A 15737-nucleotide genomic window follows, 5' to 3' on the forward strand; every position below is an offset into this window, starting at 1 on the left:
GCGGTGTAATAACGCGCAGAGCGGTGTAATAACGCGCAGAGCGATGTAATAACGCGCAAAGCGGTGTAATGCGCAGAGCGGTATAATAACGCGCAGAGCGATGTAATAACGCGCAGAGCGATGTAATAACGCGCAGTGCAATGTAATAACGTGCAGAGCGATGTAATAATGCGCAGAGCGATGTAATATTAAGAGCAGAGTGGTGTAATATTAAGCGCTGAGCACACTTTTGGCGCTATGTAAAGACATACACTATAGATATTGTTTTCCTTTTAGAACCCCCTAAGAAACATTCATTGAATTAGTGTTGGTCACAATAAACATGGCGGAACACTTTCCCACAGGTTCCTTTAGAGCTGCAGATGCCAGTACCTATGTCAGTGACGTCACTGGCACTTTGACCGCACGCGCCGCTCGCCTCGGCCAGTGACAGCGAGTGCGGATGGTCAGGGGAGATGCGGGACCTCACTCCACGCATACGCTGTGAGCAGGAGGCGGCCATCTTTAGTGAGGGCATATTTGTCGGGTTAGCGACTAGTTAATTGAGTGCATATACATCTCACACTGAAATCTCACCCTATAATACATTGTAAGTGGAGCACACAACGCCTGAGCTTCCTATTATTGCCAGGAAAGACGCGTGTACTTGTAGCCTACCCGTATTTATGACGGATATATTGGCTGAGGCGTGTGCGGTTAAGGCGGAGTAACCACGGCAGCATTTAACCGTATCATTTCCAGCGGTTACAGGTACTTGCCCTTTTCAAAGATGTCGGGCGGCTGCTTTACCTATTGCGACGTGACGTACTCCTCGGTAATTGTCATGGAGGTGGGCGGGGCTGATGTCAAAGCCGACCAATGGCCGGGAAGCCCTAAAAAGTGAGGATTTGGTCGCGCACGTGAGGGTTTGTGGGCGTGGCCAGGGAGCAGGAGGCGTGTCGCCATTGGCCGGTGTGAGCGGTGGAGCAGCGGAATCCTGAGGTGGTGTGGGCGTGAGTGACAAGGTGAGCGGGATTGGGATTGCCGCAGTGCCCGGCGGGGAGAGGGGGTGTGCGGCTGCGGCGGGGCCGCGCGGGCTGCCTGCGTGTCACCCCCCCCCCCACCGTTATATGTCATCATATGTCACAGATAGTGTGTGTGAGTTTTGTATAGCGAGATACATAGGCATGGATGTGTAATGTTCACTGAAAATACGTGTTAATAGTTGTGTATATATATATATATATATATATATATATATACACACACACACACACACACACACACACACACACACACACACACACGTGTGTGTGTGTGTATACACACACACACACATCACACCAAAAAGTTATACAAATAATGTCATGTCCTTTATTGACTTGACATTTCTTGCTTTCTCAAGCCGCGCCGAAATGTTTAGTCAATAAAGGACACTTTTTTTTTGTATAACTTTTTGGTGTGCCTATTTGTGTGTATGTCTTTATTTATACAGCGCCATTAGTGTACATAGCGCTTCACAGCAGTAATACACGTGACAATCATATAAATAACTAATAATACAAATAACACATAATGGGAATAAGTGCTTCAGACATAAACGTAACATTAAGGAAGAGGAGTCCCTGCCCCGAGGAGCTTACAGTCTAATTGGTAGGTAGGGAGAACGTACAGAGACAGTAGGAGGGAGTCCTGGTAAGTGCGTCTGCAGGGGGCCAAGCTTTATGTATCATGTGTTCAGAATATTCACAGTGCTATTCATATGCTACTTTAAGCAAGTGTGTCTTAAGGTGGGTCTTAAAGGTGGATAGAGAGGGTGCTAGTCGGGTACTGAGGGGAAGGGCATTCCAGGGGTGTGGGGCAGTCAGTGAAAAAGGTTTAAGGCGGGAGAGGGCTTTAGATACAAAGGGGGTAGAAAGAAGACATCCTTGAGCAGAACGCAAGAGTCGGGATGGTGCATAGCGAGAAATTAGGGATGAGATGTAAGGAGGGGCAGAAGAGTGTAAAGCTTTAAAAGTGAGGAGGAGAATTGAGTGTGAGATGCGGGATTTGATTGGAAGCCAGGAGAGGGATTTCAGGAGGGGAGACGCGGAGACAGATCTCGGAAAGAGTAGAGTGATTCTGGCAGCAGCATTTAGGATAGATTGTAGGGGAGACAGGTGAGAGGCAGGAAGGCCGGACAGCAGGAGGTTACAGTAATCAAGACGGGAGAGAATGAGGGCCTGAGTAAGAGTTTTAGCAGTCGAGTAACAGAGGAAAGGGCGTATCTTTGTTATATTGCGGAGGAAAAAGCAACAAGTTTTAGAAACGTTTTGAATGTGGGAGAGGAGAATGAGATAGAGGAATCAATCAAGTGTGACCCCTAGGCAGCGTGCTTGGGCTACTGGGTGAATGATGGTAGTTCCAACAGTAATGTGGAAGGAGGTAGTAGGGCCAGGTTTGGGAGGAAGTATGAGGAGCTTTGTTTTTGCCATGTTAATTTTAAGTTAACGGAGGCCATCCAGGATGATATCGCAGAGAGACATTCAGAAACTTTGGTCTGAACAGCAGGTGTAAGGTCAGGGGTTGAAAAGTACATTTGTGTGTCGTCAGCATCGAGGTGATATTTAAATTCAAGAGATGTTATTAGGTCACCTAGAGAGAGTGTGTACAGAGAAAAGAGAAGAGGTCCCAGGACAGAGCCCTGGGAAACCCCCACAGAGAGATCGATGGAGGAGGAGGAGGTGGAGGTGTTAGCAGAAGAGACACTGAAAGTACAATGGTAGACGTAAGAGGAGATCCAGGATAGAGCTTTGTTTCGAGTACCAAGAGTGTATATATGTATATATATATATATATATATATATATATATATATATATATATATATATACTGAATACATATATCAATGTGTGTGTGTGTGTGTGCATATATGTAATAGTATAGCCGCTGCGCCTCGTGTAGCGATCTCACAACTTTGTGTTGTACGTGTGCGGAAACACTAAAGGTAACATGACCGTGTTATCTATAGACCTACTACATGAGAATATTCTGTTCCACCATATACTATAGTGACAATAACACCGCATTATACACGTAGGGAAGGGTATGTGATAAATGGTATGAAGTATATCCGAATAAGTGCAATATAATCTAAGACACATATGGTCAAATAGTTAACAAAATGATATCAAAGTAAAATAATGAACGTGTCAAGTGTATTAAAAAAACTCCCAATGGAGCATCTGGGTTGTTACTATTTATTACTTGACTGGTTTGAAAGAGTTCAGGTAACAAATAGTAACATGGTGGTAAGAAGTTCCAAGATTGAACGATCCCGGCGGCGGAAGTGCAGATTTTAAGGGTGGTCCAATCACAATCTGCATTCAGGCATCTAAAGCGTAGACAGTAGCCATTAAAAGACACTTTATTCAATGAAATAGGTTCACATCATACGCGCCTATAAAGCGAGTCTCTGGTCACTGGCGCCCGGCGACTTTCCCTCCCCGCGCAGATCCCTGTGGCTGAGGTGACGTCCTCCTCCGGCGGAGAGCAGACGTATGCGCAGAGTCGCGGTATGGTGATGATTTCACTGTAGGTGGGTGCTCGGAAACCAGATGAACGCTGCAATCAAACGCGTTTTGCGAGATCTGTGCTCTCTTCCCCAGGGCAGCGTATCTATCGTTCCCCTGCTTCGGCTCCTGATATCCTCCCCACTGAGGAAGTTGAGGCTTTTAAATAAATGGCGGAGCCCTTTATTACATTATTTATGAAGTGAAGGGTGAAAAAGTGGCTCACTGTTATAGACATATGTGAATATCTGTGTGAGATGGGAAAATATTTTCCCCAAATTATTGACGGTGCCTATTTCTAGGCTGCTAAACCTAAACCCAATAGTGGGAGATAAGAAACTGTTCATATAAAGCCTAATGGCGAGTGAACGCCAAAGTGAACGGATGTGTAAATCACTGGTGTGTAAAGTCCACACAAGAAAGTCTTTGGCTCAATGCGAAAGAATTCCAAATATTCCCCCCTGGTCTGCAGCTCCTTGTATATGTCGGCTCCACAACAGAAATCTAAGAAAATAGAAGAAGGAAAGAACGCTCAACCTCCAGTCTATAATGTCTAGGGTTGTATTTGCATAAAAAGGGGGTAAGTATTGCACGTACATCAAGATAAAAATTAAAGACCCAATTAGAACACGCACTCAGCCTGTCAGTGATGTCAGCGAGAGGTCCCGTAGGTAAGTCGTACTCATCTGGGTCTGTAATGTCTCCTCGGTAATCGTCAGGGTTGCCACCTTCGACTGAAGGCCAACCCGGAGATTTGAATTTTTTTTTTAATCCCTTACCTCTGGTGTCCTCCCGGCATCTTCCCCCTGCAACTCACTTCAATATGGTTGCCATGACAATGGGGCGCTGCGCGTCATCAATTTGCCATGACAACGTGAAGTCACTTAACGTCTCGTCATGGCAACGGGCGTCCATGACGCTGTTGCGTCACGTGGCGTTCCCATTGGCATGGCAATGTGGTGCTATTTGCCACCGTGCAGCCATGTTGCCAGTATTTGCAAGGAGGAAATGCCGGAAGACGTTGCCACCGCCCACCCAAGGTTGCCACCACTCGGAGGTTTATTAGGTAAACCCATAGCCCGGGGATACGTGGCCAAAACCCGTAGTCTTCGGGTGAAACCCGGAGTGGTGGCAACTCCGGTAATCGCTCTTATCAGTCTGGATCTCTCTGTTGGTTAAACCAGTTGGTGCAAAGAACGCACACAAATGGATAACCGCGCCACACGCCGCCGTTAGAGACGATATCTTCCCAACCTTGGTGGTCACAGCCAAAGTGCGTAAATGAAAAATGACCAATCTAATGATGTGAAAGGGAATAAAACATACATGAAAGTGCTGTTGGTGTGCATAATAACCCAAACTTGTGAGATGCATAAAAACAAAATACAACTGGCTGATGTAACATACAGTACGAGTATGTATTACTGAACACACAAAGAAATAGGAAATGTATAACCATGTTATTATGTTATTAAAACCATCTTTTAAAAATAGAAAAAATGTGTGTAACAATTAGTTAATATTGTGAGTAAAATATAAATATTGTAAGTTTAAAAACAAAACAAAACTGCCACAAAATGACAAATGAATCCTCTATAAAGCTTCCACATCCATATGGTCATTCGGTCCCTATGGGGACAGTGTCTGAAGTCAATGACTGTACAATATTTCTCTCTCATAGTTCTCTCCCCCTGCACACTTCCCCCCCCCCCCCCACTCTCTTTTATTCAATAATAGGCCAGTTGGATGTTGTGGGAATGGGAACACTGGCAGATTCTCCAGTAGGAACCCTATGGATTTGTTTGCTCTTCCCACATACTGTTTGGAACAAGGATATTGTAAAACATACAACATACGTCTCATTACAGTGAATGAATTGGTATAATCTCATATCATTTGCATGTTGCTCTTGATCGTTTTGCTTCCCTGAGGCACAGGTTGGGCAGCGAGGAACTCTTACACTTACGTCATCCAACCAATTGGGAAGTAACCACACAGGTTGGGGCTGTTATGTTTGAATGGCAAGGTACTATAACCGGGTTTTGAGGTTCCTGTTTCTCTTGTACACAATCACTGGTCCGTCGGTACCTTATCCTCAAGAATATGCCAGTTTGCTTAAACTATGTTTAATTCTGGGAGTGCTCTCTCATTATCCCGTATTAGAATACATCTAATGTCTCCTGCTATCTTCTCTCTTAATAGCCTCTCTTCAGATCGGCTGCTCTTGTACAGGAGCCGGACATAAGGTCGGGAGCATAATGGTTTTCCAAAAATCTATCTTTCAAGATCTCGGCTTCTTTTAAGTCTTCTTCCCCTGTGCAAATTCCCCCTGACGGAATATTATTTATCCACCTGGGGTGGCGTGTTTACTTCTGACATCCGAATAGCCATTGTACTGTCCCTGTTTCCGTCTCACTATGCTATGTATTTTATTAGCCCCGATTGTTATAGAGTTCTGCATCCAATAAGTCCATTTTGCTGGAATTCGACATTGCAAATAAAGTGCAGACTGAAGCCATTCATATTTATAGAACATATAAATCCATCTAGTACTTTCTCTTCACCTTTCCAAATTTATAATAAAATTGACCATTATTATTTTCCACATTTTTATCTCTTCCCAATGTCCCATAAATAAACTTGTAGCTTTGGACGAATGTAGTGCCTGTTGCTTGTGGCACAATTTTGTATGAAATATCCCCTATGAAAATCTAAAAAATACTTCACTGACGTCACTCCTTTATTGTGTATTATGCAAGTATGCAGAGACTGGCCATTACCAGTATGCAGAAACTGGCCATTGGCCACTACCAGTGGAGTAGATAGAAATGGTGGAGCCCTTTATTAGTTACAGTTGTGTGAAAAAGAAAGTACACCCTCTTTGAATTCTATGGTTTTACATATCAGGACATAACAATCATTTGTTCCTTAGCAGGTCTTAAAATTAGGTAAATACAACCTCAGATGAACAACACATGACATATTACACCGTGTCATGATTTATTTAACAAAACTAAAGCCAAAATGGAGAAGCTATGTGTGAAAAACTAAGTATGCCCTTACTGCTTCCATAGGAATTAAGATGCTAAGTAGCAGACAGGTGCTGCTAATCAAATGCCCTTGATTAATTGATCATCAGCAAGTGTGACCACCTCTATTAAAGCCAAAGTTTTAGCAGTTTGCTGGTCTTGAGCATTCAGGTGTGTGTTAACACAATGCCAAGGAGGAAAGACATCAGCAATGATCTTAGAGAAGCAATTGTTGCTGCCCATCAATCTGAGAAGGGTTATAAGGCCATTTCCAAACAATTTAAAGTCCATCATTCTACAGTGAGAAAGATTATTCAAAAGTGGAAAACATTCAAGACAGTTGCCAATCTTCCCAGGAGTGGACGTCCCAGCAAATTCACAGCAAAGGTCAGACCGTGCAATGCTCAGAGAAATTGCAAAAAAAAACAAGAGTTACATCTCAGGCTCTACAGGCCTCAGTTAGCATGTTAAATGTTAAAGTTCCTGACAGTACAATTAGAAAAAGACTGAACAAGTATGGTTTGTTTGGAAGGGTTGCCAGGAGAAAGCCTCTTCTCTCTAAAATGAACATGGCAGCACGGCTTAGGTTTGCTAAGTTGCATCTGAACAAACCACAAGACTTCTGGGAACAATGTCCTTTGAACAGACGAGACCAAAGTGGAGAAGTTTGACCATAATGCACAGCGCCACTTTTGTCACAAACCAAACACAGCATATCAGCACAAACACCTCATACCAACTGTCAAGCACGGTGGTGGAGGGGTGATGATTTGGGCTTGTTTTGCAGCCACAGGACCTGGGAACCTTGCAGTCATTGAGTCGACCATGAACTCCTCTGTATACCAAAGTATTCTTGAGTGAAATGTGAGGCCATCTGTCCAACAGCTAAAGCTTGGCCTAAATTGGGTCACGCAACAGGAAAATTATTCCAAGCACACCAGCAAATCTACAACAGAATGGCTGAAAAAGAAAAGAATCAAGGTGTTGTAATGGCCCAGTCAAAGTCCAGACCTCAACCCGATTGAAATGCTGTAGCTGGACCTTAAGAGAGCTGTGCATAAACAAATGCCCACAAATCTCAATGAACTGAAACAACGTTGTAAAGAAGAGTGGGCCAAAATGTCTCCACAACGATGTGAGAGACTGATAGTCATACAGAAAACGATTACTTCAAGTTATTGCTGCTAAAGGTGGTTCTACAAGCTATTGAATCATAAGGTGTACTTAGTTTTTCACACATGGCTTTTCCATTTCGGCTTAATTTTTGTTAAATCATGACATGGTGTAATATGTCATGTGTTGTTGTTCATCTGAGGTTGTATTTACCTAATTTTAAGACCTGCTAAGGAACAGAGGATTGTTATTATACCCTGATATGTAAAGCCATAGAATACAAAGAGGGTGTACTTTCTTTTTCACACAACTGTATATAAAAGCCTCAACTTCCATAATTGGGGAGGATATCAGGAGCCCAAGCACAGGGACGATAGATACGTGTCCCTGGGGAAGCGAGCATAGATCTCGCAAAACGCATTAGACTGCAGTGTTCACTTAGTCACAGAGCACCCACCTACAGTGACAACATCATACTGCGACTGCGCAGACACCTGCTCTCCGAAAGAGAACGTCACCTCAGCCGCAGGGACCTGCGCGGGGAGGGAAAGTCGCTGGGCGCCAGTGAACAGAGACTCGCTTTGTATGCGAGTATAATGATGTGAACCTATTTCATTGAATAAAGTGTCTTTTAATTCACAATGGGAGGCTGTCTGCCCTCTTTCCTAGATACGTGTGTGTGTCTCTTTATATGTATGCTTGTGTGTGTCTTTATATGTACATTTGTGTGTTGGAGCAATGTGAAGAAAAGGGGCTTGCAACGACAATACCTGGAAGATCATTGGGGAGGCTTCATCCAGCTGTGGGGAGAGAAGGGCTGAGGCTGATTGAGATATATATTTATAGATATTTTATAGTTAAATATTAATGTAACCCCTCCTTGCCCGGCTCCTAAGGAGTGTTACTGTGAGGTAGCGTAGGTGTGATGGCGCAGGCTCCCTTTACCTTCTCAGGGTGCTGGCATTCGGCCGGCTGGTAGTGTAAGCTCTCAGGGTGATAAGAAAGGGCACCAGGAACTTTATTACACAAACGGGGACAGGCTTTTACTCTTACATTTTTTTCCCTGGAGTCCAGACATCTCCACAGGGAGGTACACAAGGCTCACATCACTTTGTCTTGTACATTGTCAAGGGAATATACATTTCCATAACTCCTATGAACCTGGAGTGATTTGCAGGTACTTTTCGAGAACTTCTGCCTGGGGATGTAAGTCTATCAGGGTTACCATCCACCCCTCATTAATACAAGATCCCAGCTGCCCTCTTTAGTAACCCGGGGTGCCTACTTCTTCCAAGGCTGGTGTTGGAGCAACCTTGATAGTGATGGCCCTGGAGACCCCATGTGTTTGGGAATCCCACACATAGCAGCCTGTCACGCACACACTCAGTGTACTGTTATGGCCTTGCCATCAGCTATTAGCGGCCCCATGTATGTAGGAACACTTTCCCTGACTATAAAACAACACAGGTGATCTCGCATTATACATAGTTTCACACTTACTAGACTAGGACAACATGCAGACAGCTGAGACCCTCCTCTTTCTCCTGGAGTAGTCCAGGTGTTGATGGGGCACGCATGTGGTCCTCCTGGGGTCTAAGGCCCAACCCGCTATACTCCATCTTTATACCACTTGGTGACCTCACAGGTCACCATGGTTACTGGGGAGTGGTTACTCCACCCCTGTTACTGGGCAGAGCACAGGTGGGCTGCTCCTAGAATAGGGGCGGGGCTTAATCCTCAGTTGGCTGAGTTGCAACAATACTGTGAAGGTCATTGCTTTGCAACACCTCACCAGACATTAACCCCTGGTATACTTTTAGTAACCCAAAGGGGGTTACATAAATATATATCGTATGCATATCTATATAAATATATAAGATCTATATATAGGTATACGCTCTGTCTAAATATAGGGTACGTGTGTATATAAACTAGGGCTCAGCCATGTGTGCAGAATCGCACCCTCAAAATAACGGGTTTTTCATTTTTTAATCGTTCCCCACTTTATATCTCTAGCTCTCTTCCCCCACTCTTCTATCTCCCTCCCTTATATCTCTAGCTCTCTTCCCCCACTCTTCTCTCTTCCCTCCCTTATCTCTCTCGCTCTCCTCCCCCACTCTTCTATCCCTTATCTCTCTCGCTCTTTCCCCCCCTCTTCTCTCTTCTCTCCCTTATCTCTCTCGCTCTTTCGCTCTCTTCCCTTCCTTATCTCTCTCGCTCTTTCCCCCCCTCTTCTCTCTTCCCTCCCTTATCTCTCTCGCTCTTTCGCTCTCTTCCCTCCCTTATCTCTCTCGCTCTTTCCCCCCCTCTTCTCTCTTCCCTCCCTTATCTCTCTCGCTCTTTCGCTCTCTTCCCTTCCTTATCTCTCTCGCTCTTTCCCCCCCTCTTCTCTCTTCCCTCCCTTATCTCTCTCGCTCTTTCGCTCTCTTCCATCCCTTATCTCTCTCGCTCTCTTCCCCCACTCTTCTCTCTTCCCTCCCTTATCTCTCTCGCTCTTTCGCTCTCTTCCCTCCCTTATCTGTCTCCACCACACCTCTTACATTTAATACCTTACTGTCCCCAATTCCTTCCGCCTCTTCTCCAGCAGTCTTACTTTCTCCTCATATGTCAACTGACTTCCTCTTTCTTTCCTCATCTACGTTCTGTCTAAACTTAATAACTATCTGACTCCATATCTGCCACCAGGCTATGTGCATTATGATGTCTCCAATAAGCTATTTCTCACGATGGGGCGGACAAAATAATTTTATAATATAGATTTCGTGGTTTTGCCCCATTTTATAAGGCAAGGTTTTTTTTCATAAAGTTATATATTTGCAGTCCATACTCTCCTTATAATCGGGCTCCGCTGCTGCCAGTCTGCGCATCCGCTCCTGTGTAAGCGATTAATATAACGGGTACAGAGTATATAGCTAACACAGGACCGGGGTCAGAACACAGCAGCCGGCATTACCTAGTTACAGTTACCAGAGGCTGGGATCGGGGGGTCGCCGTACAATCGGGCAAAAACGGTAATCCTATACACTGTCAGTATGTATAATACCATGGCATTTACATGTGTAACTATATCCGTGTGACTTGTGTGTGTAATAGAGGGAGAGGCAGTAACAGTGCGATGCTTTTTATTGGACCAACAGAGAGTTTGTATGTTCAAAACTTTCAAACGTCTCAGTTCATCATAAAGTGTATCAGCAGGGTATACACTGACAGTATGAAATGTACAGTATATCAGCAGGGTATACACTGACAGTATGAAATGTACAGTATATCAGCAGGGTATACACTGACAGTATGAAATGTACAGTATATCAGCAGGGTATACACTGACAGTATGAAATGTACAGTATATCAGCAGGGTATACACTGACAGTATGAAATATACAGTATATCAGCAGGGTATACACTGATAGTATGAAATGTACAGTATATCAGCAGGGTATACACTGACAGTATGAAATATACAGTATATCAGCAGGGTATACACTGACAGTATGAAATGTACAGTATATCAGCAGGGTATACACTGACGGTATGAAATGTACAGTATATCAGCAGGGTATACACTGACGGTATGAAATATACAGTATATCAGCAGGGTATACACTGACGGTATGAAATGTACAGTATATCAGCAGGGTATTCACTGACGGTATGAAATGTACAGTATATCAGCAGGGTATACACTGACGGTCTGAAATATACAGTATATCAGCAGGGTATACACTGACGGTATGAAATGTACAGTATATCAGCAGGGTATACACTGACAGTATGAAATATACAGTATATCAGCAGGGTATCCACTGACGGTATGAAATGTACAGTATATCAGCAGGGTATACACTGACGGTATGAAACATACAGTATATCAGCAGGGTATACACTGACGGTATGAAACATACAGTATATCAGCAGGGTATACACTGACGGTATGAAACATACAGTATATCAGCAGGGTATACACTGACGGTATGAAATGTACTGTATGGCAGAGCGAGTATCCAATTACAATGGATGTGGAGTGGACGTGCGATATTATGGCAGACGAGGAGCCAGCGTTTTCCGAGAAGTGGTTAAGTGCGTGCCGCGGGGGCTCTGATACTCTGGGGGTGCTGCTACCCCTTCGGCACTCAAGCGGTTAATACTATAGATATGTTAATATTGGTTTTCATCTGTTCTAGAGAGAGTTTCATGGAATTTCTATTAGGGAGAGACACCTGCTGTGTAACTGAGGACGATATGGATGAATCTGAAGTATATCTGCTGTTTGCTGCGGTTATAACGGGAGAATCTTCTAGATGAGCTATTTCTGTGCCCTTTATTTGAGCATCATGTTTGCCCCTTGAATGTAAAGTTATTGTGGGTTAGGGTTATATGAATGAGTCTGACAGTGTATTTCGGGTTAGGGTTATATGAATGAGTCTGACAGTGTATTTCGGGTTAGGGTTATATGAATGAGTCTGACAGTGTATTTCGGGTGGTGCCACCTGGCTGCCCTTTGACTTTGTAGGAATTTGAAACCAGCTGCTATTCCATCAGCATGTGGGATGTTGGTATAAGGGGATCGACACCCATAGCAGCTAAGATGGTATTCGGTGGTTAATTCCCAATGTGGTGTATTTTTGAGACACTGCCTGGGGTCCCACTGGCTGGTTCTTTCTGTAACCAAAAGGGACCTAATATTGTTAGGGTGTCCATTCCAGGTATTTTGGGGAACCTGTAAGATGTTCCTGGTTTGGGGTCCCCAGGGATGAGGCGGTTCTTGTCCTGGATATCTGCTGGGACGGATTTGATGGCTTATTGTTCTGTGGGAGATGTTGGCTATTTCTCGGTAGGAAGTGTGACCTCTTATTCGTCTATTAACTTCTTGGACATAGTCCTCATTAGTTTTGAATACCCGGAAGGTACAGCCCTGGCATCGAGGGGTTAAAGATGCAATCCCACATATCCGGCTTCTTTTCTTTCTCTGTATGTTTTGTACAAATTGCATTTCTCCGTAGCCTGTGGCTGTCTGCCACGTGAGTGGGCTCCTTACCCGTCTCCCACCCTGTCCCTGAAAAGATGGCTGTGGTGGTTGGGGGGGGGGAGGGGGAGGAGCTTTTCCCTGCGCAAACTCGCTGAGCACACCGCTCGCTAAACGCATCCTTTTTTTTTGGTTGTAAACATGATTTAAAAAGGTGTCAAATCTGGGTAAAAAACTCAAGTCCCAGGATGTGACGCTGATAAGTGTCCCGGGTTATTCATACCCGTGGGTCCTCGGAGAGACTGCGCATCTTGCTCTTGGTTTGCCTAATGAGGACCAGCCCGTTCACATCACTGGGGGGTGGGGTCTGCGTCCGTCCATGGGATCGTTATCCCAAGCGATAACGAGGTTCCGTGACCGGAGACGCCGGCCTCTCCCACTTTGCATTGCCTTTGGCAGCAAAAAGGATCAATGGCAGAGGAGGCTTCTGGGTAGGGACATGCAAATAAACACACAGCGTGTATCGCTTTTAGCTTCCTTCCCATTTTGTTTGCAGATGTTTCCCTCGCAGGCTTTTTTCCTTCGTTACACAACTTGTCGAGCTAAGCCTAGGGAAAGAAGTGCAGAGTAAGGGGACCCACTCAGAGACAGCTGTTTGGAGTCGTCAGTTTGAGCTTGGTCACGGAATCTGCTGCACGTGGTTCCGCTTTAATCAGGCACCAAGAGGGGAGATCAAAAGGCTGAAGCCGCTGTAGCAGCCGAAAAGGTTTCCTGTGGCACAGGGTCGCAAGCCGAGCTGTCGCTGGCATTCGCACCACTTCAAAGGCGAGCACTTATCCTATTACCTTATATTATAAACCCTGTGCGTGAGACGCCCCCTTATCCCGTTACAGGAAGGGGCCAGTGACCCTATTACCCTATATTATAAACCCTGTGTGTGAGACTCCCTCTTATCCCGTTACTGGAAGGGATCACTGACCCTATTACCTTATTATTGAAATCCTGTGCACGAGGGCGCTCTCACCGACCCCATCAAATAATCACACATGAACGTTTGCCGTGTACAATAAACCTGTTGTATGAAAAGGTCTGCGCCTGACCCCCCTCACACGCGTGTACATGATATAATTGGGCACCCGTAGCACGTAAGCAGTGTTCTCATTAATTAGGTTGTAGAGTCCCTTGAGCCGGGTATATTTAGCTGGAAATCCAGTATACAGCGCGTGTCCTGACCTAGCAGTAATACCATGTACAGTATGGCCCCGTCACTATCTTGCTATGAGCTTAGATTCCTCAGTGGGGTGGGGTAAGTAAGGCTGTTTCTCTGATAAGACCCTTTGTCGTCTGCATGGAAGATAAGTACAAGTGAGGATGCGCTTCAAAGGTCACCGTGTGGGCATGGTTACGGGCGCTGGGCATGGCTGCGGGCGCTGAGCAAGGCTGCGGGCGCTGGGCAGGGCTGCGGGCGCAGGGCAGGGCTGCGGGAGCTGGGCAGGGCTGCGGGCGCTGGGCAGGGCTGCTGGCGCTGGGCTGTGGGGGCATAGCATCGGGCTTTGGGCAGCGCTGGGCAGGGCTGCGGGCATTTGGCCTTGAATATGACCTATGGTGAAAGTGGGCTCCATGTAACGCCCAGCGCCCGCCGCACGTTTCTCATTATTTGATTCCTCGCTGCAGTATAGTGTCCACATGGAAACGTCTGCTTCTCGCTCCTCCTTACCGAGAAGCACAGAGCGTCTTATCGGGGAATCTTCTTCTGAAAGTACTTTTGAAGTTTAAAAATGTCGTCAACTAAAAAAAGAATTAGCAGCCGTATTAATACAGGTTCTTTGGCTCATCAGGGATTAAATACAGGCCGCGTATTATACAGTACAGACTTCTTACAGGAAAGATCTTTAACAAATGTGAAATAACCGTGTGCAGCGATCCCTGAGCCCATCAGTATTACCCACCCAAGGTATGAAACTGGATGTTGTGCCAGTCATTAGAACAATGTCACTCTCTGGGGTGATTCCCCCACTGGCGCCCCCGATACTGCACAGCCGTACCCCCAATACTGCACAGCCGTACCCCCGCAAGTGTAATTACATGGGATCCGAGAGGAGGGGTTCATCAAACTATCATTATTTATTCACCATTACAAATCCACGTTTCGGCTGCTATTCCAGCGTTAAGAACATGGCAATGATCGGCACGTATGTGCTTCCTGGTTATATACTGTATTGTGGCTGTATTCCAAGGTATACACTGATGTATGGCGAGAGGTCACTGCAACTTTAAGGGGTCAATCCGTCCAAGGATCAACAGGGGAACAAAGGACAGTGACCTGTTTAAGGGACCAGTCCCTCCTAGGGGCAATGTGTGCTAATGGCCGTGACATGGTTAAGGGGTCAGTCCCTCCTAAGAGCAAAGTGTACTAATGGCCGTGACATGGTTAAGGGGTCAGTCCCTCCTAGGGGCAAAGTGTACTAATGGCAGTGACATGGTTAAGGGGTCAGTCCCTCCTAGGGGCAATGTGTGCTAATGGCAGTGACATGGTTAAGGGGTCAGTCCCTCCTAGGGGCAAAGTGTACTAATGGCAGTGACATGGTTAAGGGGTCAGTCCCTCCTAGGGGCAAAGTGTACTAATGACAGTGACATGGTTAAGGGGTCAGTCCCTCCTAGGGGCAAAGTGTACTAATGGCAGTGACATGGTTAAGGGGTCAGTCCCTCCTAGGGGCAAAGTGTACTAATGGCAGTGACATGGTTAAGGGGTCAGTCCCTCCAAGGGGCAAAGTGTACTAATGGCAGTGACATGGTTAAGGGGTCAGTCCCTCCTAGGGGCAAAGTGTACTAATGGCAGTGACATGGTTAAGGGGTCAGTCCCTCCTAGGGGCAAAGTGTACTAATGGCAGTGACATGGTTAAGGGAATCTGTCCCTCCTAGGGGCAAAGTGTACTAATGGCAGTGACATGGTTAAGGGGATCTGTCCCTCCTAGGGGCAAAGTGTACTAATGGCAGTGACATGGTTAAGGGGTCAGTCCCTCCAAGGGGCAAAGTGTACTAATGGCAGTGACATGGTTAAGGGGATCTGTCCCTCCTAGGGGCAAAGTGTACTAATGGCAG

The 15737-nt window shown here is 45.6% G+C and overlaps 1 protein-coding gene across 3 annotated transcripts in view; it reads left to right on the forward strand.

The window, feature by feature from the left end:
* Positions 1–680: 680 nt before the first annotated feature.
* The window catches only part of LOC142465628 (pyruvate carboxylase, mitochondrial-like), a 248894-nt gene continuing 233837 nt past the window's right edge, over positions 681–15737 (forward strand). The window contains exon 1 of one of the 3 annotated variants that reach the window (XM_075569745.1): positions 681–1004. The gene's annotated coding sequence lies outside the window, so the exon portion shown is untranslated. Of the gene's footprint in view, positions 1005–13330; positions 13461–15737 lie in introns of those variants that run through there. The other 2 variants (XM_075569741.1, XM_075569744.1) reach the window with 2 other exon arrangements.

The sequence above is a fragment of the Ascaphus truei genome, chromosome 14 (genome assembly GCF_040206685.1).
Source record: "Ascaphus truei isolate aAscTru1 chromosome 14, aAscTru1.hap1, whole genome shotgun sequence".
In the NCBI taxonomy this organism is placed as follows: Eukaryota; Metazoa; Chordata; class Amphibia; order Anura; family Ascaphidae; genus Ascaphus; species Ascaphus truei.